At 35.8% G+C, this 19,027-nt stretch overlaps 1 protein-coding gene across 1 annotated transcript in view; it reads right to left on the bottom strand.

Moving 5' to 3' along the window:
• Positions 1-13,378, bottom strand: part of C4H2orf88 (chromosome 4 C2orf88 homolog) — a 94,498-nt gene extending 81,120 nt beyond the window's left edge. Inside the window, exons 1-2 of the mRNA XM_064484982.1 lie at positions 13,296-13,378; positions 8,172-8,241 (exon numbers count right to left, since the gene is read on the bottom strand). The gene's annotated coding sequence lies outside the window, so the exon portion shown is untranslated. The remainder of the gene's footprint in view (positions 1-8,171; positions 8,242-13,295) is intronic.
• Between the last annotated feature and the right edge of the window lie 5,649 nt (positions 13,379-19,027).

Below are 19,027 nucleotides of genomic sequence, written 5' to 3'. Positions count from 1 at the left end.
TTTCTGGTGTACAGTGTAATGTTTCAGTCATACATATACATACACATATTCCTTTCCATATTCTTTTTCATTATAGGCTACTGCAAGGTATTGAATATAGTTCCCTGTGCTACACAGTAGAAATTTGTTCTTCAACCTATTTTATATATAGTAGTTAGTATCTGCAAATGGAAATAGACACTTTTGAATACTCCTACTGGACACGTAAATCAATACAATTTCCAAAGGATAATTTGGAAAAATGATTTAAATTCTTAAAAATGAATTTATTGTAAGTACATATATGTGTATTTACAAAAAGATTTACCATCAAGGATATGTTTTGAAAAGTTATGACAGGAATTTGAAAGAACCTAAATGTCCTACAAGAAGATATTGATTAAATAGGTAAATACTAATATGACATAATACAGATAGTCATTAAATAATAATGTGTAAAAAATATTTAGTGACTTGGGAAAATATTCACACTATAGTCAGTTAACTTTAGTTTATTTATTGAGTAGATAAACCAAAATGTTAACAGTAATTATTCCTAAAGGAAGGAATTATGAATGATTTTTAGTTTTATTTTTGTACTTTGTATACTTTTTAAAATTTTCCATGCTGAATATATGGAATATATATTACTTTATAATCATACTCTTTCTGGTATTAAAATGGAGGTTGGAAAGAGGCTTTAGGGCAGACTGAACCCCTTTAGAGTAGTCTTAAATTGAATTATAGTTCTAAAGAGTCCTAAGATTCAGGATTTAAGACTTAGGACTTAGTCCTAAAACTCAGTACTCTGGGGAGTCCTGTGACTTTCTTAGAGTAATGCTAACTTTGTCGGATGCCTGCCTTTCAGCATCACAAACACAGCAATCTCCAACTCTCTCTGTTATATGTACAGTCACTGTTTTCACAGCAAAAACATGGTATAATTTGACAAAGGACAGGGTACTTGGAATTAAAGCTGTCATTTAACATTTAGGTCCTTTCAAATTCCTGTCATTACCCCACTCTTGGCTATATGAACTAGTACTGTTATATACATAGCAAAATAACTATGGGCGAGTAAAAGCAATTAACAGAATTCTAGAATTCTCAGGGATGGGTGGGTTCTAGAGGAGGCAATTTTTTTTAGGTGTTCATAGATTAAAAAAAAGAAAACCCTTCAGAGTAGGACTGAATTTTGTGCGCCTTGTTTTTAATATAACCTCATATATTTAAAGAAGTGTACACTATTTCAAATTCATTACAATTCTAGGAGATGAAAACATCTAACATAGCTCATTAAAGTAAAATAAATTCTCCTGAAGGACGTCCAAGTCAATAGAGGTAAATGATCTCCTGTGACAGAAAAAATAAGTAAATAAAGAACATGAAAAAAAAACAAAAACAGAACAAGAAAATACTTGCAGTGGGCTTTCTAAGTACATCTGAAGATCAATTCAGATAACACCTGGGTGCAGAGAGGGTCTGTATGGTCTCAAACAGAAAATCAAGGCAAAGGGCTGATGTGATGTGCAAAATCAACTATGAGAGATTCAGGCTTAGGGCTGACGGGACAATAGTGACCCCTGCTGGAGCCTATCTTTTTTTTTTTTTTTTTTTCAAACTCAAGAACCTAAGTTGGGGCCTTTGTAAGGATACTTATAACTTCCAATTCCAAGAATAATTGAGTTTGAAAGTTGGGAGAAGGCTTGGAGAACATGGAGCATTCTCTCTTTACTTCATAACTGATGAAACAGGCTGTTAGCCCACAGAGTTTAAATGACTTGCTTTAGGTGGCAGAATGGGGATTACCAGGAAATAAAGACGCCTGCCCAGTTCTTGGGCCTGTTAAAACAGGTGGAGTTTTCTGTCGCAACAAATAAAAGTACCTATAATACACACAATAAGGAGGCCAAGCAAAATCTCAAACTGATTTTAAAATAAACTGTTCACTTAATTTGGTTAACTAGGACTCAGTTTTGCTGAAAAAAGAGATTTCTTTAAAAAAAATTTTTTCCACTTTTTAAAATGGAAGTACTGGGGGTTGAACGCAAGACCTCACGCAGGCTCAGCATGCGCTCTACCGCTGAGCTATCTGCAAACTCCTCTCCTGCCCAGGACAAATTTCCAGTCCATACTAACAAGCCATTTTTTCCCTTTCCTCTTTGGCCGTTAAAAGCTTAAACAACAGCATGTTAGAATCAAGTTTTTTTCTGGAATGCTGAGCTGGCCTGTCCTTCACTAGGTTCCCCATGTTCCCCACCTCTGCTATTTTGATCTGTTTGAAATAGTTCTTTGGGCTTGAATATGCTTTTATGTCCTTCCCATTGTTGGCCTGTAAAGATCTCTTGATGTTGTACTAAGATAAAGGACAAAAATGAAATAACACATACAGGAATGCTTCTTATACTGGGATTTTCTGGAAAACCTGACTCTGACTCTTACCCTCTGCTCAGTGCACTGGAGTCACCCATTTCAAGTGCTCTGTCTCTTCATCCTTCTTTCCTCAATCAACATCTCTCTCCACTCCATACATCAGAGTTCCCAAGACGCATCACGACCATGGGGTTCGTGCATTCATTCTCCTGTCACTGTACTAGAAGGCAAGATCCTGGTCCCTATTGATATTCCTAGGTAGTTATGGAGACGTTGGCAAAGTCACTTTTCTCCTTCCACATTTCAGTTCTGTGATCTTTAAATAAGTACAATATTGGCTACCCTTCACAGTGTTTCAGTGAGGTTCAAATAAGATGTAATATTTGAAAGAGCTTTGAAAAATAGAAAAAAGTAAGTATGGGACAGTTTTTGAGATACTGTTTTTATTATTTTCTTTGTAATTTTTTTTCTCTCCAACTGGTCAAGCAGGTAGCCAGATTTTTTGTTGATTTATTTGTTTGTGGAATTTTTTGAATTAAGCTATCTGAGGTTTGAAAGTGCCTCATCTTTTACAGAAAAGATTATGCTCGGAGCTCCAGAGAAGGAAGGAAGAGGAGAGTTTTAAGGAATGAGAACAAGACAGAAGTTCGGCTCATTCAGACTAGAAAGGTTACAGAGGTTTTTGCTTTCACACTGGAGAGCCTGCTCTGAGGATGCCCCTGAGGATGGTGGCAAGACCTCAGGTTAGAAGACTTCATGACGTCGATATTAAAAGCTGACTGTCCACTTTGCATGGCAGAGAGATAGACAAAAGTACAGATCTACATCGATTCATGGGCAAGTGCTATTTGGCTAAGGAGTCGGGGCTTGAAGAAACAGGATTAGGAGATGGGTTAAAAGGAGGTCTGAGAAAGAGTTATATGGATGGGCCTCTCAGAGAGGACAGAATGAGATTATTTGTGTTCTATATAGAAGCTTACTAAAAGGTATCCACTGGAAAAGATTGTCAATAGTCAAGTAAACACTATGACCACTGTGAATGTCACTTAGCTGTCTTCCCCAGCCACCCTGGTGCTTGACAGTGGGCCTGGCAAGAATGTGGGACTGGGAACATAGGTTCTCTTCACCAAGGCTGATCTGGCTACTTTCCCTGATGAGTGCCTCTCTCATCAACATCAGATATCCACAATGAGCTCCTAAAGTGGCATCAATTCCAGGACTTGCCAGTCACCTGATGGCAGATGGATTACACTGAACCTCTGTCATCATGGGGGAAAGACACTTAACCTGGATTTGGATTTGCCTTCTTTGCCTATGATGTTTCTGCTAGCACCACTATCCATAGACTTAGGGACTGCTTCATTCACTCTTCTGGAATCCCATAAAATATTGCTATAGATGAAGGAATTCCATTAAAAGAATAAGCATTGAAGACATGGTTTCATGTCCTTAGGAAGAAGCTGGCTTGATAGAATGATGGAATGAACTATTGACAACTCACTTATGTGGCCACTTGTGGGACGGGGGAGCTGTCCCACTAGTTATACTGTATTCTCTGAACCAGCACCAATACATAATGCTGTTTCTCCCACAGCCAGAACACTTAGATCCAGGAACGAAAATGCTCAAGTGGTGGTGGTCTCTTCATTATAATTGCTAATGACCTACTCACATACTTTTATTTCTAGCCCCACAATGTTATGCTCTTAGTCCCCAAGGGAGGAACACTTTCTCTAGGAAACACCGGAAGGGTTCCACTGAATGGAGTGGAGACTGCCAAATCAGCAATGTCAATTCTTCATGCCACTGAACCAGTAAGCAAAGAAGGGACTCACTGTATTGGCTGGGGCAGTTGATCCTAATTATAAAATAGAAAAGGTCAGTATACACAGCAAAGGGGAGGAGGACTATGTCTGAAAGCCTGGGGATTTTCTGGGGAACTCTGAGTACTCCCATGTCCATGGTAAAATCTATTGGGAAATTAGAACAACCCAAGCCAAGCAAGAACCACTAATGGTTCAGCTTTTTCAGGAATGAAAGTTTAACTAATAAATAATCACAACCAGTGAAACTATTATCTGAAGACGCAGGGAGCAAAGGAAGGTTAGTAGAAGAAGTGAGGTGCAAATACCAACTATGGCCCATAAACCTTGTAGAAATGAGAACTGTAATCATCATGCATAGTTACCGATTTTTAAATTTTCCTTTTCATCCCTGAGGTCTTCAGGATCTGAATCTAATTATGGAATAGGCCTGGGTCTGGAAGCAATGAGACCCAGTGGGTTTGACATTGAGGAGAGTCCCTATCTCTATTCAGGAATCTGAATCAGATTCCTCTGATAAGTCAACTGCCTCAGGTTAATATTAAAACAGGTTACCAGGCAGAGAGAGACAAAGATTGTCAGACAGAGGAGGGAGGTTTGTTTCTATTGACAACTGACTTAGTGGGATTTGGGGATTCAAGATAGCTGGATTCACTGGAACCTATCCAAGTGTTTCCATTCTCAGGATCCCAGTCTCCTAATCAATGCCTAGAAAGCCAGTGCTGTAATGCATAAAGCCACAGAATCAAATTTAGGTTTGTTTTTTGGGTGCCTCAGCCCCACTGGTACAAGAAATAAGACATTTTTTTAGGCAGTCAAGGAAATGTTCTGATTCTCCAACAGTTCCCTGAGTTAAACATCTAAATCTCTGGGTTTGTCATTTTTTTCTGGCAAGCTTTCCAGTGCAGTCAGAACCACCCCACATCCCTTATAATCTCCACCATGATACTTTACTAACAGCCACTACATTTCCTAAATTCTTATCATTGAATGGTACCTGATTCCAGAAAACAATGGGATCATTTAAGGAACATTTTGTCACTGCATGGTATGGACTACCAGTGTCCTGGTTTCCACTGACAGTAAGACCACTACTGATTTCAAATCTAATCTGTGTTTATGCTCATGTTCACTACGTGCTCATATCATATGCTAAGTTGCTTGGGAGGAAAGGGGATACAAATGAAGGAAACAAATGGGCCCTGACCTCAAGTATGTTGTGATCTTATAATCAGTAGCTAAGAGAGTTCTGCTGAACTCAGAGAGCAAACAGCATTCTCTGAGCTGCCTCATTCCCTCTTCACTAGAGGACCAGTGGGCACTTCTATTTGTTAAGCTGAGATAGAGAGGGAAGTAGTAGTTTCTTGGAGTCCCAAGTAGTGACCCCATATTTCTCACAGAAACAGTGTTATAAATGATGGTTACATTTCCACACTAATTCCTCCAAGCCTATTATAGGCCCCCCAAAGTTACTGAAATACAGTGCTATTTGTATATAAAATACAGTATATTTCTGGCAAAATTATGAATAAGCTTTAAGTGAATGACCAGGAAACCTAATTACCATCTAGATATTGTTTCTATTGTAAAACCTATTTCAGATCTAATATAAGACATTAAAAATATTCTTCCACTTTCCCTCCCACCTAAGCACATATACTGTACCCTAGCATCTGTGGCTAAAAGGGAATCCTCTCTTCTTGGTCACCTCTCAACAACACCATGTGGTCTGGCAGTAAAGGAATCATTCCTGGTGGCTTTGGGAATGTTTGGCAGCAGGGACGGGAGGCAGAAGAGGGTCTTCTCAATGCACAGTGGGCAGGCTGACCCCAATAGTAGGACACCAGAGACAGCATTCACTCCATCTGTTTCAAGATAGAATCCTCTTCTTAGGGACACCTTTACTTCTTTCAGAATCAATCCTTTACAAACTGCTAAATAACTTGCCAAAGGCCACTCAGCAAGAAAGTGTCAAAGCTAAGGTTCAAAGTTAGGTCTTTCCTACTCCGAAGCCCATGTACCTTCCTCTATATTCTTCAGTACTTTGTATAAAAATATAATCACTTTTAAAATAGCCCACAGTGCCATTTCCCACCAGTGTATCCTGATAAACGAATGTGCCTTACCTCAAGCTTCCTACTTACTTTTGATAGCTATGGTCTCAAACACATTAAAATCACCTCGAAGCTTTAAAATTACCTGAGCTCTACTCCAGATCAATGAAATTAGACTCTCTGAGGGTAGGGGTTTTTTTTAAGTTCCCCATTTGATTCCAGTGCACGTCCAGGGCTGAGAACCACTGGTAATCAAATCTAAGACAAAGGCTTGAAGTTGACAGCTATAATATGCTGCCTGTATAAGCAAGGCACTGAGTGTCATATTAAAGAAAATACATACAGATTAAAGAGAATGCATCTGAGCATTTCACAGTGTGTCTGGCATATGGTAGAAACAAAATAAATGGTAGCATTAAAACTGGACACGCTATAGTGAAAGGAAAGTGGGGTTGGAGTTGGATAGACCTGATTTCAGATCCCAGTGTTACTATTTTTAGTCTTTCCTAAGTTAAATATGCTGTGGCTTAGTTTCCTAGTTTGTACAATAGTTACAACAAATCCTATCTTATAGAATTGCTGTGAGAATTAAATAAAATGTTTGTGAAACACCTGGCACATTCCTTCTTTTGTTTGTAACCCACCTATGCTAATAAAACAGCCACTGAAAACAGTTACAGAATATTCCTGACATTTAGAAATGTTCTGTTATAGGTGTGGAAATGTATAAGTTCTGTATTTAGTATAATAAATTCAGATAACAGTGTAGATTCTATTTATTCTATACTATTTCCTACTCTACTGTAGAATAAAGCATCAAGATTGGTGACCTGGTATGATAAAGAGGGTTCTTGAAGAGAGGGCTGGTGGGTAATGAGCTGGGACAGAAATGCAGGCATGTGGACTCTTCCATCCATGTTATGCTGTTGCCCGGACCTGACCCCAGTGCAGATCAAAGTGGCTCAGAACACAGTGGGAAGCCAGGTTAGACTGTCACCACTGCCTTCATGAAACTGAGTCTAGAACAGCCATTAGCCGCTTACGTCTCAGTGCTGTCAGTGCCTGATGTAGGGGATTGCAATCAAGATGGAATGTGTCAGCAGTGTTCAAACAAACATCACTGCTCCATCTTGGGAGCAAAGCCTATAAATAGTAGATCTGGATATGGCTCACACCAGACCCTTGTGTAATTATCTGTCTTCACAGGATGTGCCTGGCACAAAGCGCTAAGAAATCTGGAACACTGCCTGACATATACAAGGTACTCAATAAGTGTTCCTTGAATTAAACTGACCTGTGTCCTCTGCCTGGAACACTTTCCTGACTGGTACTAGATGTTAACATTTACTGGGTCTTAACGACTGCCTGGCCCTGTACTAGGCACTTTATATAGAGATCATCTCATTCATCTGGCAAACTCCTGCCCATCCTTCAAGATCTAGCTCAAATGTCACCTATTCGGTTAAACCTTCTTGACTCCCCAAGGCAGAGTCCTCCGCGCTTCTGCACTGACAGCTCTTTGCTCAGACTTCAGAAAAGCACTTACCACCTTCTACTTTAACATATCTGTTTACAAGTCTGTCTCCCCCATTGCACTGTGAGGTCATCAGGGACATCATGTCTTTATTACTTTTTTCTTCATTAGTGGTACTTAATGCAGTATCTGATGAAATGAATTTTCAAAACTGCTTGCAATTCTGCTGACTAAATGATGTTACACTGAATGCTTTTACTTATAAAACTACATCCTTTTCCACATAGAAGCCAGCTAATATTTTTATGTAACTGAGGAAGGACAATTTTTATATAACTGAGGAAGAATGAATCCTCTGTCTCAGAATCTGAACCAGTGAAGAGTGGGATATGAGCTCTATCTGCACACACCAACTGTGAGAATCAACATCTCCCGGGAAGTGCCTAATACGCTTCCACTAGCACCTACCTTGGGACCAAATTGGTGTTCTCAGGGTATCTGTAGTTCCTGGTAACTGTCTTCTGGCAGGACCTATGGTCTGCAACAAAGAAAAAGAAACATGAGAGGATTTATACATAAATACAAACACACCGCATTTTTCAATAAAGCATTATCACCTGAAATCTTAAACTCTAATTATAAAATGGAGAAATAATACTTGCCTTATATACTTAGTGAGGATTAAATGAGATAATGTATATGAAGTGCCTGATATAGTGACTAATTTATTGCAAACTAAAAAAAAAAAAAAAATGTGGTAGCTATTTTATTATCCCACAACCAGGCAATACTCCACTAAACTTCCAGCTTTCTAACTCCTTTATTTGCAATACATAGTGTGGAGCTGGGAGCTTATTGAGAAAATTTCCTTGACTCCCAGGTGTCGATGTGAGCAAGTGGTTGAATAATGGTGCCATTTAGTGAAACGGAGAAGACTGGGTGGGGAGGAGAGGACTGGTGGCAAGTCAAGAGTTCTGTTTTGGCCATGGTATGTTGGAAATTCGTATTAACTACCCCAAAAAGGATGTAAAGTAGACTGCTGAATACGTCTGGAGCAAACAGCAAATATTTAATATTAAAGGTCATAGGACTGGATGAAATATCTCTGGAGAAAGCATACATATAATAAATGTCATTTTTTTCATAGTTATAAAACCTATTCTGTTCTAAAATTTTTTTCTGCTTAGTATATTATAATCATCTTTCTATGTCAGTATATACTTACATTTTGCATGGAGGTAGATAAATAATTGATTTAATTTATTTCTAATTGTTGGACAAGTAGGGTATTTGCAATTTTTCAATGTTATAAATTGTATAAATACTTTTGAGACTTTGTGCAAGTTGATCTGTGGAAAAAATTCTAGAAAATAGAACTTCTGGATCAAAGCGCATAGCATATCTAAAATTTTGAAAGAGAATGCCAAAATGCCCTACAAACTGGATAAAAATTAAAATCTACACTCCCACCAAGAGGGCAAGAGTGGGCTCTTTTCCAATGTTTATTCTAACACTTGAGTGAGAAATGGTATTTCACTGATACTTTAATCTTATTCTTACTTATGAGGGAGGTTGAATATCTTTTTATTTATTGGAAATAGATAAAATTTATTTTTGGTTTATTGGAAATTTGTATTTCTTTTGTCATTTTTCTACTGGGTTGTTAACTTTTTTCTTATTCTTAAGGGTTCTGGAAGGTAAGACAAATTTAGCCTTTTTCCTGTCATAAGCATTTCATTTCCTCATCTTTGTTATGTTTGACTTCCAAGGAGACTTCTACCTCGGGCTACATTTGATTATCTGGTACTGTACCTGCCTTTCTGCTGTAAACGATTAGAAAACAGGGTAGAATATGCAAAACAACTGCTTCAGAACTGGACACAGACAGAATAAGACTGTGATCCCTAAGAGAAGGGAAACAAGTCAATGAGCCATAGAACTGCCCTAGAGGCACATTTTGGATCACAGTGCAGAGAAGGGAAAGTCAGGCAGAGCACAATAATCTTGCTAAGTTGAGGAACCAAAGATCAGAAATCTAGGAGGTCAAGGACACTGGGTATTGTGGGATAGGGTGCTGGAGAGGACGGAGCTATTTGAAGAAAAACTCCAAAAATCTGTGCAGGGTTCCCTTGAGTCTGAAATAGGCTGCAAATGAATAGAGTGAAATTTTATGGGCCAGGCAATGAACACCGGGGGAACTGTAAGTGGAACACTTCTTCAAGGTCACAATGGGCTCCAAGATCTGACCAGCCAGAGTAAAAGACATGTTGAGTATCCAGGGCATTAATTAACCTTAGAAAGGTCATGTGTTCATAATTAGATTAAACTAGTCCTGGACTAAAGGCTACTGTAGACCCACCCCAGCAAACTTGAAAGGCAGCTTCAAAAACATCAAGCTGATCTACAAGAAACTATCTGCTTGTCTAAACCAATTTTAATATTCGTTAAAGGAAGACAATGAAATTCAGACACTTTATAACGTAATGTTTATAATTCCCTCCACCCAATAAAAAAGTTAGCAGACATATAAATAAACAAGAAAATGTGACTCAAATCAGGGGGAAAAAACAGTCAATGTAAACAGACACACAAAAAGACACTGATGATGGAATTTGCAGGCAAGGATTTTAAAAGTCATTAAAAATATGCTCTAAGCTTTAAAAGAAAACATGAACATAATAAGGAGAGACATGGAAGATATAAAAGAACCAAATGGATTTTCTAGGGATGAAGTACAATATCTGGGATGAAAATTTCACTTGATGAGATTAAGAGATGATTAGATACTGCAGAAAAAAATCAATGAACCAGAAAAATAGGAAATAGCTGTCAAAACTGAAACACACAGAGATAAAGAGAATGAAAAATATTAATACAGCCTCTGTGACCTGTGGGACAACATCAAATTGTCTTATTAATATATGTGCAATTACAGTCCCAGAAAGAGAGGAGGAAGAAAAAATATTTGAATAAATCATAGTTAAACTTTTCTCAAAATTGATGAAAACTATAAACCCCCAAATCAAGGGAAGCCAATAAACCACAAGCAGGATTAACACAAAGAAAACCACACCAAGGCACATCATCTTAAAATTGCTGAGAACCAATGATAAAGTCTTAAAAGTAGTCAAAGAAAGACATACCACACATAAGAACAATGGTAAGTATTACTGCTAATGTCCAGAACAATGTAATATAGAGGACAATAAAATGATATCTTTAAAATGCTTAAAGGAAAATGATGATAACAGAGAATTTTATATCCAGTGAAAATATCCCTCAAAAATGACATACTTCTAAATAATCAATAGGTCAAAGAAATAAGCACAAGAAAAATTAGAAAATATTTTATATTGTGCATGACTTTAATGTTTACTTTGCTATGCTGAAATTTGAAAGTTTTATCTGGACATGCTTATCAGGCTACAATAGAAAAGACTGATAAATGTGCCTAGTTAATTTTAAATTTCATCATGGCAAAGAAAACCTCAAACACATGGACAGACAAGTGCTTAGAATGTATGCTACCCACTCCAAAACTTACATCATGCTATTCAAAACACACTCACATTTCCTTCTCATACTTTTATGCTTTCATTTTTGAGATCTAAATTTTTGATGAATACAAAATTGTCCCTGTTTTCATGGAGCTTACAGTCTAGTGGCCAAGGCTCCCTGGGCTATTTCTGTTGCAATACCAATACACAAGCCATCTATTTAATGGCTTAACTGAAAATGACACTTTTATCACTTATGTGATTTTCTTACATGCTTGTGTCTATTTTGACTCTTCTTTCTGTTTTACTTCTCTTTTTATTATTCTATTAATACCATGCTATTTTAAACTACTAAGCCTTAAAATGTTTTCACATCCATTAATGCCAGTCCCCTCTCATTCCTCTTCCTTATCAAAATTTACCTACCTATTCTGAAATATTTGTTACATCTAAAAGATCGATTGAGGTTTTAATTGGAAATTAGGTTGCATTTATAGACTAAAGAGAATGACATTTATACATCATTCTTTCTATTCAAGAAAAGAATATGTCTTTCCATTTATTATTTGAGTTTTAATATTTTCTTCATATGGAGCAGCGGGCTTTTTCCCTGGTTGTACATTACAATCACTTAGATGGTTTTTAAAAATACAGATGTTTAGGCCCTGTTACCAAAGGCTTAACTGGTTTGGTGTGGAGCATAGGAGTTGTGTATTTATTAAGAGCTTAACCCCATTCACAGTTAACAACTACCAGTGCAGGGCCTTGCATACTTATAAGCTGAGTTCTTCATAGCTGTTTTTATTTGCTTTGGCTTAGTTTTGGCTGTTATTTTGAATGGCATCTTTTTTGTTCATTATATTTTAAAACTGATTACTTTTTACATAAAGAAAACCTATGATTGCAGAGTGCACTAATTTTGTAACATGTCACCTTACTGAATTTGTTTCATATGTTTTTCAGTCAGTTCTTTATATTTTTATAGGCATTAAATTATACCACCTGCAAAAATGACAACTGTTCCTTTTCTTATATTTATGCCTCCTTCCACTATCTTGTTCATATTCCATAAGAATAAAAGTAATAGTTATGGTTGAGTGTATCCTTAACATATTTCTGATTTTAATGAGAATATGTATAGTGTTTCATCATTAAGCATAATGCTGATTTATCACTTTAAGAAAATATCCATCTACTCATATTTTACTGAAGGTTGTTTTTTTTTTTTAACAAGGAATGGTCCTAACTAAAGAATTCCTATTTAAATTCTTTCAAGTGTTTTACAGGACTATATTAAGATGATCATGTTTTCCTCCTCCTCTTACCTATTAATATGTTGAACGAACCATGTTTGTGCTGCTGGAATGACTATGTTTCATTTCAGTATAATGTTCTTTCAATGTACTACAGAACTCTACTTCTAATATTTAATTTAAAAATTCAGGTGGGTAGTCTTTTCTTGCTTTTATTGTCATGTGTTAGCATCAGTAGCTCAATTTTTTTTTGTAAGCTTCCTGTATTAATTTTTATTCTTTAATTTATTAAAATTCTAAGACAGTGGCTTTCAGAGTATTTTTATTGTGACCCAGAGTAAGAAAGGCAGCTTTACTGGAGACATGGAAGAAGAGTCTGTTTCTTTTCCAGTATCTCTGTGCTTCCTTCCTCCCCGTGGGATGAAGACATAACTCACCTCCCCTGCCTTTAACATGTCCAACTCATCACAAATCCCCAGTGAGTAGCACCTGAGTTACTCAAGTTTTGCTGTTATACTTTTAGACTTTAAAAAAATTTAGTTTTCAAAATAGATAATACATTCTCATGGGTCAAAACCAGAACATACAAAAAGTTATATTCACCTAACTCATGTTTCTATTAACCCAGTTCCTCCCCTCCAGATGTAGCTACTCTTCTTAATTGCTTACATATACTTAGTTCCAGAGTTGTTTAACGCACATACAAGCAAAGTTCAAATATGTGTTCTTATATTTCTCTCTTTACCAGAGCATAACATAATTTTTTGATCTCTGTGTGTGTGTATTTTTTGTTTTTGTCTTGTTTTGTTTTTAATTAATATGTTTTGGAAACTTTTCCTTACCTGTTCATAATTTGCTTTCTCATTCTTTTGTACAGTGGCACAGTATTCCAGTATGTGAATGCATCACAGTTTTTACTTAATTAGACCTTTATTGATAGAAAAAAAGAGAAAGAAATGCAGCTTTAAAAGGAGATCTAGCATAAGTATACGCACTGTAACAAGTTTCACATAATACTTGCTCTATGAGTATTCACTCCGTACTATTCTATTTCTTTAAAAAAATGCTCATCTCAAAACACTATTTTGAAAAATACTGTATGTTATTTGAAGATTTGGAAGAATTATCTATAAACTGATGTTTTTCAGAAAGTAGTTCTCTAGCAATTATTCCATTTTCTTTCTTGCTTATGTTTTTTCTAGACAATCTATACCATCTTAATTTCACACAGGTCTTCAAATTTATTTGCATAATACTTTCGCAGTACACTTTTTAAATTCTTTAATTCTTTCACAGGGTCTGTAAATCGTTTCTCTCTCTCGTGCCTTCTTTATGTTAGTCAGCTTAGCTAGTATATCGGGATTTTTATTTTCTCCTTAAGTAAAGAAATTAGAGATTTATATTATCAATTCTATTGTTTCTGATTTCTGATTTTACCTTTTTATTTCTCTTCTGCTTTCTGAGGTTTTTTGTTTGTTTGTTTGTTTTGTTTGTTTTCTTTCTTTTTTTTTTCTTTTTTTTGCTTTCTGAGGTTTAACTTGTCTGTTTTCTACTTTTTTGAGTTAAATAGTATGTTATTTTTCTTCTTTCTTGTACTTGCATTTGAAACCATGACTATCTGATGAACATAGCAGTAGCTGTATCCTATAGGTTAGGTGTGTAATGTTTCAAATTACTTTGTACACATTTTGCAACATCAATTTGATTTCCTCTTTGTAAAAAGGTTGTTTTAAATAGTTTTTATTTTTCCAAGTAGGGTAGATGTTAACTTTTATTTTGGTCATTCATTTTTTGTTGAATTGCATGGTTACCAGAGAATGTGGTCTGGATTATTTCTAATTTTTGGAATTAATTGAGGGATCTTTTGTGTAGGGGGGCTAATAATATAGTCAATTTGGTAAATGTTTCATGAGCTTTTAAAAATAAGATGATTTTCAGTTAACAAGATACCTATTTCATCTATTTCATCTACCAAGTCTATTTCATTAACCTCATGGACTTCATTGTTCAAATATATCCTTACCAACTTTTGATGACTTGATCCATGAAATGAATTAAAGTAGGGTACTACTATTTTGTTTCTAATCATTTTTCTTTGTAGTTCTGCGTTTTTTCTTTATGTGTTTTATTGTATTATGTAGTGCTTTAAGATTTATGAAAGGTGTATCCTCTCTGTAGATCTTTTACCATCATAAAATTTCCTCCTTCATCTTGTATTATACTTTTTGCCTTAAATTTCACCCTATCTGAGTGATATCATGACCCTAACTTTCTTTTTGTTCACCTTTGCCTAGCATATCTTTTCCCACTTTTTTCTCTCTAGTTTTCTAGTCATTTTGCTTTAGATCTACCTCTGTGTACATCATATATGCCTATCCCTCACTTTACAAAAGTTAAATTTATAAATTTTCAATTTTGCAAAAAGTTCTAATACAAATTAATATTAGTAATATAAATATTGTTAGGTACTACTGGTACAATTGTTATTAAATACTGCCAATGATTTTAACTTTTACCTGGCATCAGGCACTGTTCTTGATGCCTTACATTATTTTCTCATTTAGTCCTCACAACTTCACCAATATTTCCATTCTGCAGATGAGGAAATGAACGTTTCCTAATTTGTCCAAAGTCAGGCAGCTCATAGAGAGTGGCTAGCAAAAGAGTTTATTTATTCATGGGTTTTGGAGAGGGGAGTCTTTATAATTTTGTTTCTAGTCACCCATTTGTTCTCCTCTTTTCACTCGTAAGTCTCCAGTGTACATACCATTTCAGCTACACCCAGGAAACTGTTGGTTTGCCAAATAGTCCAACTTCTTTCCATAATTTTGGACTTTCTCAAGTGCTGCTTTAACTATTACCCACTCTTCTCTAGGGGCAGCACGGTGTTGTATATAAATATACTCAATGCCTACCCACAACCAGTGAGTGTTAAACGAATATTTCATGAAACGAAATTCTAAGTAGAGTCTTTATCAAATTTTATCAAGTATTTAAATTTCAGCTGTTCTCTCATCAGATTTCTCCTCTGAGTCTAACTGAACATGTAAAATATTAGACTTATTCATATTTAAAATTAAGGTAGAAAATTTGATTATATTACAGTGGATTTAAACTTACTGTATCATGCAAAAATGTCTAATATTTAACACATATTTTGAGTCTTAATAATAGTAATGCCTTACTTATGGATTTTATTCAATAAATGTATGTTATAAAAAAGAGAGAAGATACATAAAACTAAATTCAAGGTTTAATCTGAAGTCCTTAAGACCTTAGAAAAATTGGTAGTATATAGGTGATGTAGTTCTTAGAGTTCCCAGCAGGGGCCAGAATGTTCATGTTAAATCTAATTAAATGAAAATGTTTTTACTACAATTCAAGACTGTACTCATTTTTAAACCAATATGAAAGTCAGATAGAACTCTTTATAATTAAAATTACTAGAAACTTCTGACTTATTAATTTAAATTTTCAAGAATGTAAATATATAATTCAAAATATCATAAAATAAGCTTAACAGAAATAGTAATGTTTTGTAACAAAAGGCTGACCCCCAATATCTGAGCAAATGGGTATCCAAAGTACGTTCAGTCAGTAGCTACTAAAACCCCTACACTGATTGCCAAACTCAGCTCATTGGGTCTTTCAGTTGCCAAGCCAGACGATGGACTGGGTCCAAGAACAAAGGGCACCACTATGGCATTGAGCCAGGAAATTGAGTACTGACCTTATTTGTTAATTTTAGAACATTAAAAAAAAAATTCTTAACTCAATATAAAAGAAGTACTGGTGATTCAAATGTATTTCAATGCAAATTTCCTTTGTAAATCAAATAAACTGTTTTTAATTTAATTCTAATTTAAGTCACGTAACTTCTCTCTGGGCCTGTTTCTCCATCTGTTCATGAGTGGGTTAGATATGATAATCTTAAAATTCTGATGTTCCTAAAATTCAATTTTTTTTCCCTTAGGCAAAAAGCATCATTTTTACCCTGTCCCTAGTTCTTGGCATAGTCCCTGTCACAAACTAGGTGCTTAGTAAGTGTTTAATGAGCAAATAAATGAATAAACAAAACAAATGAATGCATTTTTAGAGAGCTCTTTCTAGGAATTTACAAAAGAATTTGGAAATCAGATGCCTGTGAAAGCCAGTCTTCTGTGAATTATGAAAAAAAATGCTTTAGGCAGTTCCAAGGAAATAAGAAAATGTTTTCTGAATACTCTTGGGAAGAACTGAATTCTTCTATGGCTATCACTACTTTCTAGTCAGTAACTGAGTAAAGAGGGAGTTAATGTTTAAAAAGGATTTTATACTTTAAATTTAAGATCTAAATCTAAAAAAAAATTTTTTAATTATTTGAAGAAACATCCTCTGTATTGAGTCTATGGTTTCCCAAGCTCCGCCAAAACAAAATCCTGAAAACTACAAGGTTGTTCTCTTGGGGAGTGGTTGTTTACCAGAAGGCTTAATTCTTAATAATAAGGGTAAAGCTTTCAGAACTAAAGATATGCCTCAGCCAATTCAATCTACATTGTCATCTGCCCTGGAAACCATGTACTTGTTCACTTGTTCTAAAGTAAATGAAACCATCATGAAGGAAATCAATTATCAAAAATCACAACAATGAAACTTCTTATACTCGGTTTCTAATTTGTAAATTTTAAAAATATTACTTCATTAAATCTGGGGGAAAATGTATAACTGCAGGCATAAGTTTTGTGCCTTCTTAATCCAAGGAGGTGGTCAGTAGTATGGAAGCTTAGACCAAATGTGAGGATGTGGCTGTAGCAAATTTGAGAGCCTAACTAGAGACTGCTGAAACATAGGTCAGGGAATCTGAAACATCCCCACCTGCTATTACACCACATAAACAAAAAGAAAATTTAAGTTCAGTTTAAAAAGGGCTAAATTAGGGAATCACAAACTTTTTCCAAACATCAGCCACTGCCTTTGGGCAAAGGATTTAAGTAGCTCTGCTTATTTGCTAGTAATGGAATAAAGACATTATTTGAGATAGATTCTCAAAACTTGAATAATGTCAAGATTCTTTTCCAAGGAAAAACAATTTTTTGAGAACCACCTTAAATAAAAGTCAACCCCTATCACTTTAGATGCCACTTGAAGCCAACTTGATTATAGTAAAAAATTAAACTGTAAACACTGTTTAACAACACTATAGACATTATATTTGCAGACACTGTAGAAAATAAAGCATAAAAATTGAAGCATCATTCAGATGTAAGGTGGTTGGTTACCTGGATGCTCCAAAATATGCATCAAGTACTAAGTTTTGTGAAATTACTTCTGGAACTCACAGACACCCTTGGGGAGCTAAGGAACTTAGCTGTAGAGAGCATTCTGGGAAAACAGGTTTACTTCTGGTTGACCTGAGCTGTCTCCTCACAGAGCTATGCCTTGTTTTAAACTGAGGCAATAAACTCCATCCCAGTTTTAGGGGAAAGTGCCTTCCTGCTGGTATGAGGAGAAAGCAGGGAGCGAAGGAGTACTTTACGAAAAAGAAAATGTAGTAGAAGACTATAACATGTATCATCAGTTCACAGTTCCACCCACTGGGTCAAGCAAAGAAGACTGTCCAGCCTTGGCGTTGCCTAAACATGCATGCGCGTGCGCGCGCGCGCGCGCGCGCACACACACACACAGCCTTTTGAGATTTCTTTTCTCTGGCTACCTTTGACGCTCCTTAAACTCAGTTTGCCTTAAATAGGACTGTGTTAGGTAAGGGCTCTGTAGTCTTAAACAGTGATGTCACAGCCAGCATGGTCACTCCCTAGCAAGGTCTTGTTAAGAGCCACACAGTAGTCATAGATCATTTAAATGCAAAAGCTCCACTGGGATGTTCAAGTGCTCAGTGCGCTACCACAGAGCTGTGAAAAGGGGCGAGGACAGAGGAACGTACCAGTACTGGTACTCCATGCCAGTACAAGTAGGAGGGAATCCAATAGAAATTCTACGAATCATAGTCAGAGCAAACAAAAAACACTACAGAAGCACTTAGAAAGTCTATAAATATAAACATAGCAATATAAATACCTACTGAAAAATTTGCAAGTTGAATTTTCTTTTAATTAAAAGATGTTCATTCATTTATTGGTTCAATTATCAGTAAACACCCTTTTGGCAACCTAATTATGTGCTAGGTATTAGACTTGAAGCTGAAGAGACAAAAATGAGCAAAATAATTCCGTTTTTAAGGAGCTCGTAGTCTAATGGGGGAGGGAGGAGTAGAGATGGGAAGATAAGTAAGGACACAAAAGCAAGCATTTGAGAATTATAATAATCTATATAATTTTAACACTAAGTCTGGATCTAGTATTTTTTTCAGTGGAAAAATGAGGAAGCCAAATTACAACTTAATTTTTATTCTTTTTGTTTCAAATGTATAATGAATAAACTAGAGTTCCCACTTTGGAAAGGAAGGAGGAGAGAAATCACATTTTGAACTCTTCCTGAATTAATCCTACCTCTGAAGGACAGTGGAATGCAGAAATTTTGTTAACTGGGACATTATCATAACTCACTGGCATAATATAAATGTTATCATCCCAAGACT

The sequence above is a fragment of the Camelus dromedarius genome, chromosome 4 (genome assembly GCF_036321535.1).
Source record: "Camelus dromedarius isolate mCamDro1 chromosome 4, mCamDro1.pat, whole genome shotgun sequence".
In the NCBI taxonomy this organism is placed as follows: domain Eukaryota; kingdom Metazoa; phylum Chordata; class Mammalia; order Artiodactyla; family Camelidae; genus Camelus; species Camelus dromedarius.
Note: the sequence above shows the minus strand (reverse complement) of the source record. Positions and strands in the feature narration are given on the sequence as shown.